General features: G+C 41.1%; 1 protein-coding gene across 3 annotated transcripts in view; it reads left to right on the top strand.

The window, feature by feature from the left end:
* The first annotated feature begins 6096 nt into the window (after positions 1 to 6096).
* LOC119659942 overlaps positions 6097 to 16089 on the top strand; it is a 254566-nt gene continuing 244573 nt past the window's right edge. For 2 of the 3 annotated variants that reach the window (XM_038068284.1, XM_038068283.1), the window contains exon 1: positions 6097 to 6750. The gene's annotated coding sequence lies outside the window, so the exon portion shown is untranslated. The remainder of the gene's footprint in view (positions 6751 to 16089) is intronic. The other variant, XM_038068285.1, reaches the window with a different exon arrangement.

Below are 16089 nucleotides of genomic sequence, written 5' to 3'. Positions count from 1 at the left end.
TCCTCTTTTTGGGTTAAACACCCAAGTTCAGTTTCATTCAAAGCAGACGCAACTCATGAGACGCTGCCTCACCTCTGCCCTGGGACCAGTGTGGCGGTTTGGAATTTTAGCCCGCCCACACCTTATTCAATTCGAAAACCGAGCCTTTTGACGTTGTTAACGTCCATGACTGGGCCATCAAACGATTCGCTACTACTAGTAATTTCAATCGTGGTAGGGTACTGTTTTTATTTTCAGCAGCTTCTACTTCCCTAACTAGCACAATATTAAATTCCCTTTTGCCAAAGGGCACAGTACGATTTATTGCGGTATCCAAGTTGTGGCCCATTACACTCACCAACTTTCATAGCAATTAATAAAGCCTTCCTTTAAGTTCATAGATCCTTGCTTTCGTAATAAGCCAGGAACATGGGACGTTGTCGACAATCTGCGTAGGGCTTGAAAAAAAATTAATAGTCGCTCAATGCTCATCAATATTCTCAGGTCAGCTCCCCAGGACATCTTCTGTCCGATTAGCTAGCAATTTTCCTACTATCGAACGACAGCTAAATAATGTATGAACCTTGAGAATAAGAGTTCTCCAACCGAACAAGATTCCGTGGACTATCATGAGGTGGCCTATCTCGAAGTTAACGTCAGCGTCTCTCTTGTTGCACAACTTCCGAAGGTATCCAATATATGTCATATGATTAAGACTGAATATGCAGAAGTGCGAAAGAATTCAAATCTTTTCGTTCGCCATTTCTTTCGAATTCATTTCACATTCTAAGAAAGTAATGCTCTCATTCAGACAAATTATGTATTTTTTTATTTACATCGACGCTGGGGGGGGGGGGGTGCTGTGGCATTCCACAACTGGCGTTCTTTGTGTTCGATGCAATTTAGGACTTACCGCAATGTCATTGCAGTGCTGTGCTGCTCCTCCCTATGGTTCTAAGTTATGACTGATTCTCAAAGACAATAAATATCGACTAGTAATAATGGAAATTAATATGTTGATCTCAAGCGAGCGTAATGCTGTTCACATTGCCTCCTATAATGTATTGTAGTGCACCTTTACGGTCTTCAATGAAGTGCTCTAACACATTTCAAGGCCCAGATCCAATAAGGATTATTGCGCCAACGATTATTATTATTAACTATCAGAACATCCCATCTAAACAGCAATTTGGAAATTGACTTCAAGTATTTCGTTTGATGAACCACTTACCTGGTTTGGTAATTGCATAAGTAGATCATTTTTTCATTTTTCCCACCAAATCGCCACTATTTAATTCGCGACGGGTCAATGCGTTTCTCACATTGTCTTATCGATACCTTGTATCGCAAGACAGTAATCCACGACCGATGTTGAGGTGCGATGGTTCCATAGCAAACGTCTTTGCAGTCAGTGACAGTGATAAAATGTCGGGGTCTTATGAGCTCAAATAAAGAGAAAGCCTTACCAAATGGCACGACGGATGATGCGGGGACGGCAACTTCAATACCCTGTAGTGTCCCTATTCTGAAAAAAAGCGCAGTAAGAACCGTTAGTCCTGAGCAGGTGGATTTGAACACGAACCGAACAGAAGTACAGTCGACCATCCGAGCTAGAGCCGAAGAGAAAAGGCTCATCAGAAAATGCGCGGCAGTAGTGAAGGTTATGCGGTCGGCAACGTTCCTCCAAATGAACATCGGCAAAGCGTCAAAAACGGGCTGATGGAACCGGAGGAACTATTGGACCACATCTTCCTCTACAGGCGTACGTGAAGAGCAGCGGAAGACGATTGGAAAATGGAAGCAGCCGCACTGCTAGCATCAAACGAATCGCAGATAGTCCACTGCAAAGCGAACTGGCGGAAACAGAAATAGGACGACGTTCCTGACGTAATATTAAAGTGGTTCCCATGACCCAAAAAATGATGAAGGATAGAAGGAAACAATTAGTTTCACCGCTAGAGAACCGTCAGTCCTAACACAAGGAGCCTACGAACCAAGCAAGGAATATTACGAGGGTGAACGTCGATAAGTTCGTGGAAGCCAGAGTGTTCGGAAAGTGTAGCGTTGCAGCTGACACTGTCGTAAACTCAGTGATTAACCTAATGACGACAGGGTGTGAGGCTTCAATGCCTCGGATGGGCTCCAGCCATGACAAGCCTTCTCTGTGCTGGTGTGCGGTAGAAATTGGCGCCTTGCGGAAGGAGTGTCACAAGTTCCGCTGCTTAGCACAACGATTACACGAGGAGGCATTCGCCATAAAGGCCATAATAATAATCGTTGGCGTAACAATCCAATTAGACCAGGGCCTTGAAGTGTGCTAAAGCACTTCCTTCAAGACCGTAATGGCAGACTTCCGGATTACAGCATCCTGTAGGAGATAATGTGGTCAGCGTTGCACTCGCCTGAGATTATTATCCTGATTTGACTTAGGTACTTATTCACAGCTGGTCGATTGGTATCCGACATCAAATCACGATACAAATTTTACTGCCACCAATGAGATTTGAACAGCGGCCTTCTGTACGTCAGTCTTGTGCTCTAACCACTCAGCTATCTGGACGCAAGGCAGTATATAGATCCAGAAAAAGGAGCAAAGCTTACGGCTGTCAGAGCCTGATCAACAATATGAATGAGAACCCGTGGGGACTTGGCTATAAGCTTGTCATTCGCAAAACCGGAGCTATGCGGAAGCCCTGCATACTAAGTACCGACCAGATGGACCGCATTGTACGGGCATTATTCCCCAAACATTCGGGTTGATGTCAATAGGACGGAAAGTAACAAGGATTGTCCCCTTTTTACAATGAAAGAGCTGAAAGAAGCGTTTCTCACCATGATAAACAAGAAAGCGCAGGTTCTGATGGTATCCCGGCGGAAGTTTACAAACTGATGTTTCGCCAATGGTCAGACTTGCTGCTCGGCGGGTTCAACGTTTGCTTGAAGGAGAGCATTTTCTCTTGCCATTGGAAGGTAGTGAGACTCACGCTGATCAGCAAGGGGAGGGGAGACCTGGGGCTGCCGTATGTATACTGACCGCTGTGTATGCTTGACATGGCCGGGAAAGCGCTCTAAAAGCGCATCAGGAGTAGACGCTTTGGAGCGATCCGTGATAGCGGAGACATATCCCAAAGGCAATTCGGGGTAGAGAGATCTACAGTAGATGCTGCACACAGCCGCCGGTTTCGACGAATAGTTCTCCTCATAAAACTTGACGTCAGAAATGCTTTCAATACCAAAAGATGGACAGATATACTAGACATATTAGAAAACTCATTCCACGTGCAAGCTACCTCTTGTGAATACTGAGGGATTATCTGAAAGATCGCTCCTTGCCCAATGCGACGCTAGTAGCCGGAGGAAGATAAAAACCACATCACGAGTAGCACAGGGATCCATTCTGGGGCCGGAACGCTTCCTACGATGGTCTGCTGAGACTCGATATGCCCAAAAAATCGCGCATAGTCGTTTATGCAGACGACGTTCCTGGACGCACTGTTGCACAGGCGCAAAGCAGACTTCGCATATTGAGGTAACAGGTAAGTGGATGGATGACTACTCATGGTTTCAGTCTTGCGCTGGAAAAAGCCGAAGTAGTCATCTTGACCAGAAAGAGAATTCAGACCCTGACTCCCATATCGGTCGGCGAGTTGACTTCAATGTCAAAACCAACGGTTTAATATCTTTGTTTAATGCTCGTCTCGAAGATGAGCAAAGCAGCAACGGACAGGGTTACAGTTGTAGTCTCCGCCTTGATTCGGCGAATGTTGGGGGCCTTATATCTACTAGGAGACGTCTTCTTATGAGAGGAACGCAATCGGTTCTGATTTATGGCGCGCAGGTACGGGCTGACGCCCTTGACAAGGAGGTGCATCAGAAGCGCCTTGCTCAAGTACAGAATCTCAGAACCGGCCGTCATGGTGATGGCGAGAGTGATCCCCGTTGCCATTCTTGCCAAGGAGCGTAAAACTGTTCATTGCCGTAAGGGCGAGAACTTAAGGGAGGTGGTTGCCCGTGAAGAACGTCAACGCACCCTTAAGAATAGAAATTCTCTTGGCGAAATGAGCTAAAGCACAGATGCACTGCGCGGCTCATCGACAATTTAGATCCGTGGCTAAACCTACCGTACGGTGAGATTGATTATTTATTTCCTTACCTAACCGGGCATGGAGGTTTTCAGTCTTGCCTGCACAAGATTGGGGAGGCGCGATCTCCTGATTGTATGTTCTGCAATGGAATGGCGGACACCGCTGAACACAAATTTTTCTTTTGTGAAAGGTGGGACGCTTTCGTCAGCAGCTTTATGCAGATGCTGGGAAGCGTTGGCAGCTGGATTCGTGTCGCGCATTATGTTCGGGCTCTTCTTATTGCGAAGAACATTGAACTCGACCGGTGGAGGGACCGGATGTTAAGGGGTTCTCTAAACTAACAACTCCCCCCCCCCCTCTCGTTGGTGAAAGCGATTCCCTAAAGGTTGAAGGCTCCTAAAGCCGGGACAGCGAGAGGGCTACCCCGAAGTAATGTATCAAACGATTCCAGGCTAGTTCTCTGATGACAGGGAGGTGTTTAGTTGATAGTCCGACAACGTACTATCGCGGGAGTCCCAGACTCTGTGCGTAAACGCATTCCAAACCCACCCTACTTAAAAAAAAAATCATGTCGGTTATTTTCGTAAGGGGGGGGGGTGTAGTCCCGCCTCTTCTCCTATTGAGTATTGGAGAAATATTCAGCCCTAAATTAGCGCTGACACGATGCAATTCTTCGCCCGGACCACGAACTTTTTTGCACAGGTTTACTATCCCAAAAAGAAAAATATGATGGAGAAAAATTAACATTTTTTTAAGAAATTGCATACAACTATTCCATAGCATCTCCATTTGCTGTGGAGTTCCAGAGTAAAAAAATTTATCAGTTTTCCATCCTCACTTGGGACCTTATTCGAGGGAATCCAGTTGAAATATTGACTAGTGCCTGCCACCCACGATGCCAGTAAAAATTGATCTAGCAATGTGCCAGGCTTATGGTGAGATTTTTGTTTTTGTTTTTAATTTAGCCCCTCCTTAAGTCACTCACTGAATCCTTATAAAGGACCCCCTCCAAGGAACATTCAGACTTTTGAAATGACTTCAAATTAAGTAGAGAGCAGCAAGTGAAGAGAAGCTAAGTCAAAGTGACTGAAAACAAAGCAAAAGTTAAAACACATGTGTTTCAGCGACTTTTGATTTCCCATATAATTTCAAAATGTTTCGGAACCAGAATGTAACTATGGTGGATTAAGGGCCGAAACATAATATCAAATTTACTACACCTTCTCACATTACAAAAATAAATCACCTTTACGACGCCGTCAAGAATCCGATGAATAGACAATATTTCAATGATATTTCAAGAGTGAACTGTACAAGCGCAGAAATACCAGCTACGAGTGGGTTGGGAAGAATAGAAGTCATTCCGTGCATCTTAACATTCCACCCAAAAGTATATGTGATGTGATCACGTATAGAAATTAAACAATAGTTGCATTCGGTTATGCAAAGTGAGCGTAGTGAGAAAAATGCAATCGACGACCAGCAAAAGATAAACTCACTTGTTGTATCTGAACTGAAATCTGGCAGACTATTTGGTGTTTAGTAATAGGAAACAAACGTTAGATTGTTTGATGATTGACATCCGGCATGTAATTGAAGGAGAAAGGAATCGATCACGTTGTGCAAATACACACGCCTCAGTTACCCGAGAAAATGTTGGCTTAGAACGCAAAAAGCATTCTTTGGCGATCTTATGTCAGTTTCCTGTCCCCCAACGGCCAAGAAACTTGCGAGCCCAAATTAGAAGTATGACTAATCGCAACCGATGGCCAGTCGAAAGCTCCCCTTTTGCTTCACCATGACTACTAATTCCAACCTGCAAGTTGGGTCTCTTCCAGTCACCACCGTCACTCGAATGGGTGCTTCCCACAAACCGCCACGCACACCTCATCACATTCACCTGAGCTCAGGTGTGTAATCGATCTTCAAGAAGTAACCACCATCACTGGACTTTCCCGCTTCCAAGCTGGAAGTTCGAAACTACGGAACCGACTTTTGAACCTGTTGTTAAACCACCGTCTACCTCGTGTATGTGGTGGAACCCGTGCGATTTCGAAGCCATAGTACTGAGAATACGTTGGGGCATGATCGGTTGAAATTTTTCTCATCAGTCGAGCTCAAGACTGCAACGCGTCGATTTTAAGATTCGATCGTGGCTTATATGTGATATTCGCTGAACCGTGTGTGATCATTTATCAGAAAGGAAAAGGAAAAGTTAAGTGGAGACAATTAAGTGGATTGAAAGTGTTCGAGTACATTATAACTAACCCTTGCCTGTCTGCACTTTCTTGTAACGGTTGCGTGTAGTGATCTTGCCGGGAAAGTGACTGATTTCATTTCGCCAAAAGGATATCGTATATATCTGTAACGAGTATCTAGATTTTTTTCAAATCCGGTTTACGGTTAGTGGTCTTTATATTTCTACATCTGTAAAATTCGATAGTTACAGATCGGTAGTGGTCTTTTATGTATGGAGTGTTTATGTAATGCATATACATGTTCGAATGTGTCGTTAAAACCGGTCACCAGCCAATATCGGAATAGCCTAGAGCGAATACCTTGCATGCATATTCTAAGCTCCAGCCAGGCAAAGTGAAAGGACTGAATGCAGCACGTTTGCAACATTACTTAACCATATTGGACTATGCTCTGAACTTGTTTCATTTTGATTTTTCGGATTTACCAGGTATTTAGCAGTGGCATTTCGATGTTAGTGCATAAACTTGGTCAATTGCAAATATTTCATTGGAAAATTCTGCAACTGAACAAGTTGAAATTAATTAAATTTAAGAAATAAATTCAGCGAATTCAGGATAAACTGATTTTGGTTTTCGCAAAAAAATAGTAAGCCTTTCAGGGAAATTGAGCCAACTCTGAAATAAAATTAATCGAATACTTATTAAGATAAATAAAAAATAAAATATAGAGAAGTTGAAAAAATAATAAAAATACAAAAATAATTGATACATTCACCTATTCTTTTATCATAATCATAAATGGTCATTTTATCTTAAAATTAAAAAATCAATTTCTTAATTTTGAAAGGCAGAAACCAATTTTATTTTGCAAATATCCATATTGGGATGCTCAACTATTCACTTCATAAAAGATTCAAAGAATTTACAAAACTCAAAATCAACAAAAAATAAGGCGTTTCTCAAAAAACTTATTGACCTTTTATCAAATTGGAAAATAGATAGAAATTGTGGATTTTCATACAAATATTTAAAGGAAAAATATCAATTTTAGGTGAAGGAATAGGAAAGGAATGGAGTTTTGATACAATGAATGAAAAGTCTATAATAAATTTGTACAGATTAAGTTAAACTAACACAAAGATTCGATAAGGCTAAGAAATTCCATTTACTATTCTCAATAAATATGTAAAGTTTCCACTTATCATCTCTTGACCACATCCACAATTCCAGATCATAGGTTAAAATCAATCTTTTGTCCGCTATCAAAAAGATAAAATGCAAACATGAAATTTCAGCGATCTGATCGAATTCAATTTCAACGGTCCCATCTTTGATCAGTTGCCGATCTATCGGATGATCGTGCGCCAATTAGAAGAAATATATTCGAAAAAACACCTTCACCTGTGACATTTTTAAATTTTTCTAAAATTTCGGTTTTGGGTATAAGATTGAAAACTTGTCCTTGAAAAATAAACTTTTTAATTTGATCTTTTTCTTGTCGGGTATTATCAGTAAAGTTGAAAAACTGGATTTTGAAAGTTGTAGGTCTATTCAAGTGTGAATCAAAATAATTCTGATAATTCTTGATTCCTAGTCTAATGACGCTTCGTAATTTGAATACGATCATGTTGGCACATTTATTTTATAGGAATATTTTTTTTTTGGTTCTAATAGAAATTTTAATATTCAAAAGATACAACACTTCATTCTAAAAAGAAACGCATATCGAGACAAAAAAAGGAAAATAATTTTGACATGATCATTGTTCAGTCTATGTAGAGTATATTTGTTATCCGTATTTTTTTAAGATTTGGTGTAAAACAAAACCTTATTCAAGCCGGTTTACTATCTGTCTGCCCGTCCATCTAGCTGCCTGTCTGTCTGTCTTTTTTTGACTAGGGGAAATCTTGAATCGAGGAAGCGCATCCCGGACTTTTGCCAACTAAAACTTCCCATCTTTTCTCTACACTCTCCCCGCTGCGCCACAGTTCTGGTATTACTTCGCGGGGCTGTTCAGTTTATTAACTGTTCATGGAATATCTGGTTTTGCTCCATGTGATGTTAGTTGCATTAAGGTCGCTTTTATGCCTCCGTTCAACTTCGCTCCAACTACTGCATTGCACGTGGTATCCGATTTCACCATATAGCTAACCAGATTTTCCACCGTTAACAGGAACCCCAGCTCAACCTCGAGGTTTTTCCTTGGACGTTCAAATCTTGGCTAGACGAAAAAAACGTGTTCTGAACCTTCTGCTGCACCTTCACATGTAGGACAATCTGGTCATTCATCTAAACCGAACCTGTGGAGGTACTTTCTGTAGCTAAGTCCGCTTGAGAATTAAGTCAAGTCGTAACTCGTCTCGCCATAGTTTCGTGTAGTCCACATCCTTATGTATGTTCGGGGTTACGCTGTATGTCCACCGACCATTCTTCGCCTGGTCCCATGCTGTTTGTCGCGCATTCACTCAGTTTGTTTGTTAAGGTTCGCTACCTGCTTCTCGTACAAGTGGCTTGTTTCAACGACTAAAATATTCACTGGTATCATCCCCGCAATTACGCATTTTGCCTCATACGATATTGTGCGGTAGGCGGAGCATATGCGGTTAGCACTTAGCCGATATATAGCTAGAAACTGTCTGCGATTTTCGCCAATGTTTATCGCAGATGCCCACACTGGTGCCGCATATAAAAGAATAGAGCTGACGATTCGCGATAACAGTAATCATCGGATGTATTTTGACCCACCTATATTAGGAAGCATCCTTGCTATTGTCGAGCTGATGGTTGCTACTTTCGGCCCAGTAAGCTTTAAATGGGGTGTAAAACTAAGCTTTGAATCGAAAGTTACTCCCAGATATTTTTGCGAACGGTATGTGATTCAATGCAGATCTGAACGGTTTTTCGTTTTTATTGCTTCAGTGAGAAGTCTTCAAGTCAAGACTTGATTGTACAGATAGCCTTCTACTTCGTCAGGGTGATTGGCACGTCATCTGCGAACCCCACGATAACAGCCTGCTTAGATACTGGAAACCGTAGAACTTCATCATACATTATATTCGAATGCTGAGGGTCCAGAACAGACCCCTGCGGAACTCCTGCAGTTATATCGTATTTGTTCGACCTTGCACCCGAAACGTAAATTAACTTTACCTGTAGGAAGCAGCCGAAGATTATAGTTATTATATATTTTGGCGTTTGTGCCGCGATAAGTATTTCGCTGATACGGTTCCATCTGGCAGAATTGAATGCATTTTTGATGTCGACAGTCACCAGTGCGCAGTATTTTCGATCGTCAAAGGCTTTCCTGGCTAGTTCAAAAATCACTTTGGTGGCATCAACCGTTGGCCGAGCTTTCCGGAAACCAAACTTCCTATTCGATAATTAACCGCCACTATCAATTATTTGATATAGACTGTTATATATTATCCGCTCCAGAACAGTGCCTATTGTATTCGGAAGACAAGATAGGTCTGTAGCATATTGGCTCTCCTATCGGTCTACGGTCTACAGCTTTCAGATCAATACACGGTCTTGTAATTTCCACTCCGCGGGGAAAATCCTTCCTTTAGATAGTCTGTGAATTCTTGTACGAAAATCCTTGATGCTATTGTCATTGCGCTGATTGTTGGGGATTCTGTCAATATCTAGAGAATCCGGGATAATATCCCGGACTCGTCTGCAGTTACTGAAGGAATATCTTCGACAATTTTCGAGAGTGTAGGAAATGTACTACAATTTCTCACAGCAACCTGGGAAACATAATAGAAAGAGACCTTTTACCTTTTACTGCCAACATAACTGATTTGTATGCACCTTTGCAAAGGTCATTACAGAGTCATTTAAAGCAATCATTTTTATTTTTCGTAATGGCCTATTGCAACTTTTTATCCGCGTTTTTATACTCGAGCTACTGTTGTTCATATTCCAGCGTGTTTCTTCGGCATTCACTTTGCCTTTCGACCTTCAAGCATTCTATCCGGCATTTCACTATTTCAGCGTTCTACCAATAATTGGAATTCCAATTTTTCGAGTGTATAGGTTTTCGCAGGGTCGATATATCTGTTGGGACAACTGCGTCGCCTTATCCGCAGCCATTCAGAAATGTACCCCCTTCGAGTCATCCCGATAACCAACCTGGTTCTCGTCTCTTCAAGTGACATTTAATGCTCTAGGTCACTTATCAATGGTGATGTATGTCGCCTGGTGGTAATTATGCCTATATTCCTCGCTGCCTGCCCGTCATATCCTTCAAAAACAGTCACTCCTATTGATACGAAATTTGATAGAAAGTTGGGACCTGTCAATCCGGTTGCCTGCAATGAGTAACATAGTTCCAAGTTGAGTTTAAGGGGGACCCGCACATATGCAAAAGAGGGGTGTACATTTTTCTTCACCGAGTATAGTTTTGTGTATGCTTTCCATTTTTCCTTAGGATCAAATCCCACAGATTACATGGTTTCCCGCTGTAGGCTGATGTTCGCAATTCAAATACCGATACCACATTTCGAAAACCATCGTGGTGACTCGAAGAAACCAAATGCCAGTAAGATCTTACACTAAAGACGAAATTAAATGATTCCCGGAATATAGTATATTTATTCAGGTTGAAAACTTTAGTCTTGGATGGAAAAGTCTGTATTTATAACCTTGAAGAAGAGATTAAATGGTTCCCGAAATACGGTATAACCATTAAAAGTAAAAGTTTTAGCATACAGGGAACATGTTTCAATTGTGTTGATTTTATATTATGTTCCGGAGTACAAAAATATTTAAATGAGACAACTTCACAAAGGAACAATTAGCTCTTATCTGAGTATATACTAACATACATTTGATGATTTTATTTGATAATATCCTCAATGAAAATGACCTACTATGCCGGTTTCGACAGCACCTTTGATAAAATCTGCACAGTATTTCCCGAACTTCTTTCATTGGTTTGGTCCTTCCAAATTTCCCTTCAAGAATACCTTCTAGTATTCGATAGATAGTCATTGACTGGATATGACAAATCCATTGAAAGTGCGCAAAGTTGGTAGTCCTTACCTACCTTACCTCACTTTGATAAGCCCTGATTGTCAAAAAGTAAGATTGTGGGATTCGCCAAGGCATCAGACACTTTCTCACCTCTGCTTTGTGAGCAGCATGGCCGAAAGTGGCTACAGATGGTAATTGCTCTTTTGTGTATAATCGTAAACTCGACATTATATCCAAAAGAAACCGGCTTTATATTCAGTCCCAAATTAGGCTGCAGCGAAATTATTATATTTGAGGGTTGAGGGAGACTTGAATTCGCATCTACTGATTGGACCGGAGACGAATTGTAAAGAAACTTTTTGCTTGTTAATTTTTGATGGGTCAACGCGGAGTGTCACTCCATTGATCCCTCTAAACATTTCCTTTATTTTAAAAGAGAATTTTTCAACCCCGACCACAGGCTTGTAACACTCTCCCCTGGAACCCCTTAAAAGTAATCATAAGGAAACTTTTTTTTATTCGGACTCAACTTAAAGATGATGGAGAGAGTAGGAAAAGTTGAAAATGACTTTTTAAGAGTCCTTCTACATCGTCGTTTTTTAAGTTTTCAATCAACTTAACGCTTTATTTCGGGCTGTGTTTATATTGTCCATTTTACACCCCTTGGCACCCAGTAAGTTATAACATATACGTTTAAAATGCTTCATTTATGAAAGTGAACAATTTGACATTAAGTATTTGGACCCTCTCTCTGAACTCCAGCTTATTCGGTCTGCTGAGTGAAAATTGAGGGAGAATTTTATCTGATAACAAAGATTTAAATTTTTAATTTCTTTTTTGTTCATCAGAAATAGTGGAAAGTGTTATGTTGCAGCGGATTTTTCTACCATTTTCAGAAATTCGTCGATTTTGTTTGAATTGTATATTCAAGGAGTGCTCTTGGGGGGCTATCCATATTCAAAACCATTTTGATCGCGAAAATACTTACGTTGAAATATTTTATCAGAAAAAATTACATTTTTTTCATTCAGCAAGCTGTTCGGGTTGTTCTACCGATTCTGTCCTTTCAGGAAAATATAAGGAGTAGCCACGGGTAGGGCCCCTTTTCCTCCAATTTGTCCTTTACAATGCAGACATCATATGGCATATTTTAAGTTTACCATGAGAAAAGTAGAAAGCTTTGATTTGCAGTGAATCTATCGTATCCCAGCTAAATGGTTGAGCACAAATTTTTCCTCTCACTAATTTTGCTGATTCCGGGGCGGAGATTAAGTGGTTTTTGGCGGATGGCTTTTGACCATGTATACCGACAAAGCTAGCCGGGCTGTTAACCTCAGCGTTGTGGATTCGACCCCACGTTGGGCGCCATTTGTAATAAGAAAATATTTTTGTTTTTGTCACTACAAATGAAGGGACATCCTCCAATAAAGTTGCCCGACGATGCCAAAACAGGGTGGGAACCTATTTTTTTAAATTTCAGTTCATGTTGCTTAGGTAGGCTTGCGCGAATCCCCCTGTTTGTTTATTTTTTAGGATCCGGTGCGGACGCAGGCATCGGAAAGATTTTTTGCTATAATAACACGTGAGGTATCGAATGATTCAAAGGACCTCCTGTATTTTTTAGACATTGCATACAGTAAGGAACGCAGCTAATCAGACTACTGCAGGGGGACAGAGATTACCACTCTGGATATCAGCACTTTATGAATGCATGGCAGATTTCCCACACTTGGCACTATCCTTTGCGTAAGCATGTTGCAAACTCCACTTGAAGTTTAGTTTAAAGAGTTAAGCTAGTTGTTAGTTGGCCACGAAATAATGTTGTAGCTCCCTAGTCTGATGCGTATCTTCAACGCTCTGTGATCAGTACAACTACCTTGTTATCCTCTACGAATGCCAGCCTAGCATCTTCCAGCCACTACTTTATAGCAACGGTCGTTTCGGATACATATAATTTTAAGCCGGCTGGGGCTGGGGCTTGAGAATATGTTCATAAACGCAAAATGCGACTAAAAGGGATAGAAATGAGTAAGCTAGCAACCTACAAATTTCAATTTTTTTGTTACTACCGAAATGTCAACAGGATGTCAGATAGGAGCTTCGACTTTCGGCTAGTGAAAACGATTGTCTAGAATATAAGAATCTTGATTGCGAGATTTCAGTCGAAGTTAATGAACAACAAAGGTGAAAAGTTCCCAGATTTCTGCAATTAATTGGCCGAATTTGGCCTTAGCATAAAAGTAGAAAAGCAAAAGTGAAAAATTTCAAGCTGTTGGTATTTTTATTGGAAAAAAGGAAACTTGCCTCATCGGCAAAGGTAGTGGTGATAACCGTTTCCTCTGATGAGCCATACAGATTATAATATCGGGGTAGGACACTATCTTGAGCTATACCGGCTTGTATGAGGTAGACCTGATTGGTCACTTGAGATGGAAAGCAGCTGATATCTTGCATTAAAGTCGATGTGCCAAACATTGTCAAAAGCCTGGGCTGCATTTGGATGCTAACCTATACTTTTCTGCTCAAAAGCTATTTTATTTATAGCCTTACGCGCTAGTTCCATTGCATGTTTCCTTTTGAAGCCAAACTGGTGGTTCGGGATTTTTCTTTTCCGTCTTAAGACAGGAAAAATCTTGACACTCGGTAGAGCTTCACGAGTACCAGCTGAAAGCTAATTGGTCTGCACGACTCCCAAATGGTTGCGTCTAATCCTGGCTTCAGATTTCTTCAAGAAGTTCGGCGAAGGCCTCAGCTTTGGATTTGGGGTCAGACATCCATTTTCCATGCCTGTCCTTAATGGAAATTTCAGTTTGTTTTGTTTTTTGTGTTGTAATTTTTAGAAACTTTGCAGATACAATATATGAGATCAGTGCCATGATCTAGACGAGATCCCAACTGTTGAATTTTGTTCTTTTTCCCCACAGCTAGCTCCTATTCGAGTTGCTTGAGAGCATAATTTAATGTCCCTTTGGTATTAGGCATTCATAGTGCTATATGGGAACGGTAACCTGCCATCTACTTTGAATAATAATGAGGTTACTGTCATTATGAGTCTTATAGTAAAGCAGAAAGGGCTGTGGAATCTCAGTTAGAAATTATTGATTTTTACATGCGTCAACCTCTTTCGACGCCTAACATATTCGTAGGTTCACAGGTCAGATTAATCATGTTTGGGGGATAATCAGGCGATAGGCTTCTAGTATAAACAGGCTTGTGTTTTTCAGTTGTTGACTCCCTACCTAATTACGGGCCAGTATGGCTCATCTCCAGATAAACAGCGTCGACCATTGTTAAGGATTGCTTTCACCAGTTATTTCCCTCTGGGTCAAGTAAGTTGCAATTCCTAGTGCGATGATTTCGCGTTTCTTATAAAGCTAATAAACGATGACAAAGTGAAGTTCTTTTGTGCTTACATGACAACTAAACAGGTACTGTGCAAAACCACTGCGTGAAGTATTTAATATAGGAAGGCTTTAGCTCGCTATAGGATTGTGGTTAATTCTCTGGCAATCCTGTCACCCGAATGATTTCGTTCGCATTCCACTTCAATTCCGCATTCTCCCTACTCTTGTTAAATAATCTAGAAGATTTAATTTCACCACATACAACATATACGTTAAAGAGAGTTAAGTGAGTACTAAGTTGAACATAGGCTGCCCAATTTTTTTTATATTAACATCTGGATCACCACTATTGCCTATAACTTTAATGATTACCCTTATCGCTTTTGCGCTCTTATGCTGGCGTGCTTAGTACTCTTCCCTTACTACCCGGTTTACTATAATATTTAACAATAGTACAGCTCCTCAGCAAACTGCATTTTGGCTTCGTTTATGAATTTCAAATTCAGGCCGATTGGGTGAGATTATAGCTAAATCTTACATGACTTCCAGTGAACCTTCACCCGTCGTCCCATTCGTTGTATACCTCCTCTTTTTTCCTCTTTTTCATTGATTTTTACACTCCGTCCATCACAGACGTATGTTATCTCATCGGCATCGGTCCAGCAAAAGCGTTTACTTCTTACTTTAAGATAGCCCTAAGGAAACAATGCTCTGAAAGAGCTCTAGAAACCACATTCAATATTCCAGGATTACATACAGGGATTTCGTGGCCTGGCACTGCGTAAATGATAGACCAAAATTTTCCAATTGCTCCTTTATACCAGACTCTTCCGTGTGAATACAATTCAATAAAAGGAGGAAACATCCTCACCAGGCATATCTCGAACAACTCTCCCAGTATTTCCGACATTGACTGAACTGCCATCTTAGGGACTTCATTGGGTATACCATCGTACCCCAGTACTCTATTTACTCTCCAATTCTGCTGCAAATCTCTCTGAAGTTATTCCCTCGTTAGAGCACATGCTTACTTACCTAAGGGAGTAATGTTTGAACCTTCTGCGGGATGAAATAATGACATATGATTCGTAGAGATATGTGCACATGCTACCTAATATCCTAGAAGATCCCTCCTTCAGCATTCTGGATCGATAATATGCCGATCGTAGGTCAGACAATTCGTTATTCCACTAGCAAGTACATCTTCCACTGAAACAAGGGTATTGTCTTAGCATTGATGAGTCGCATTCCGGCGACGCATCCCCCCTCTCCCACTATTGTGCCTGATATATATTCGCTGAGCAGGCTCCTAACTGTTAGGTTTATTTCCTGCATAGATAGAAGATGATTGTTTGGAAACCACTGTGAAGCTGGTGTTCACTGACGTGCTAGAACATATTGCGAACATTAAAATCACGACGGTGGTCAACCTTTCGCATGCGAGAAAAAATTGCATGTCCTGGAAGTCAGTTATCGCCTAAAGGAGCGCAGCAGCTATTAAAATAA

The sequence above is a fragment of the Hermetia illucens genome, chromosome 6 (genome assembly GCF_905115235.1).
Source record: "Hermetia illucens chromosome 6, iHerIll2.2.curated.20191125, whole genome shotgun sequence".
Taxonomy (NCBI): Eukaryota; Metazoa; Arthropoda; class Insecta; order Diptera; family Stratiomyidae; genus Hermetia; species Hermetia illucens.
The sequence above is the reverse complement of the archived record's forward strand: the minus strand, read 5'-3'. Positions and strand labels throughout refer to the sequence as shown.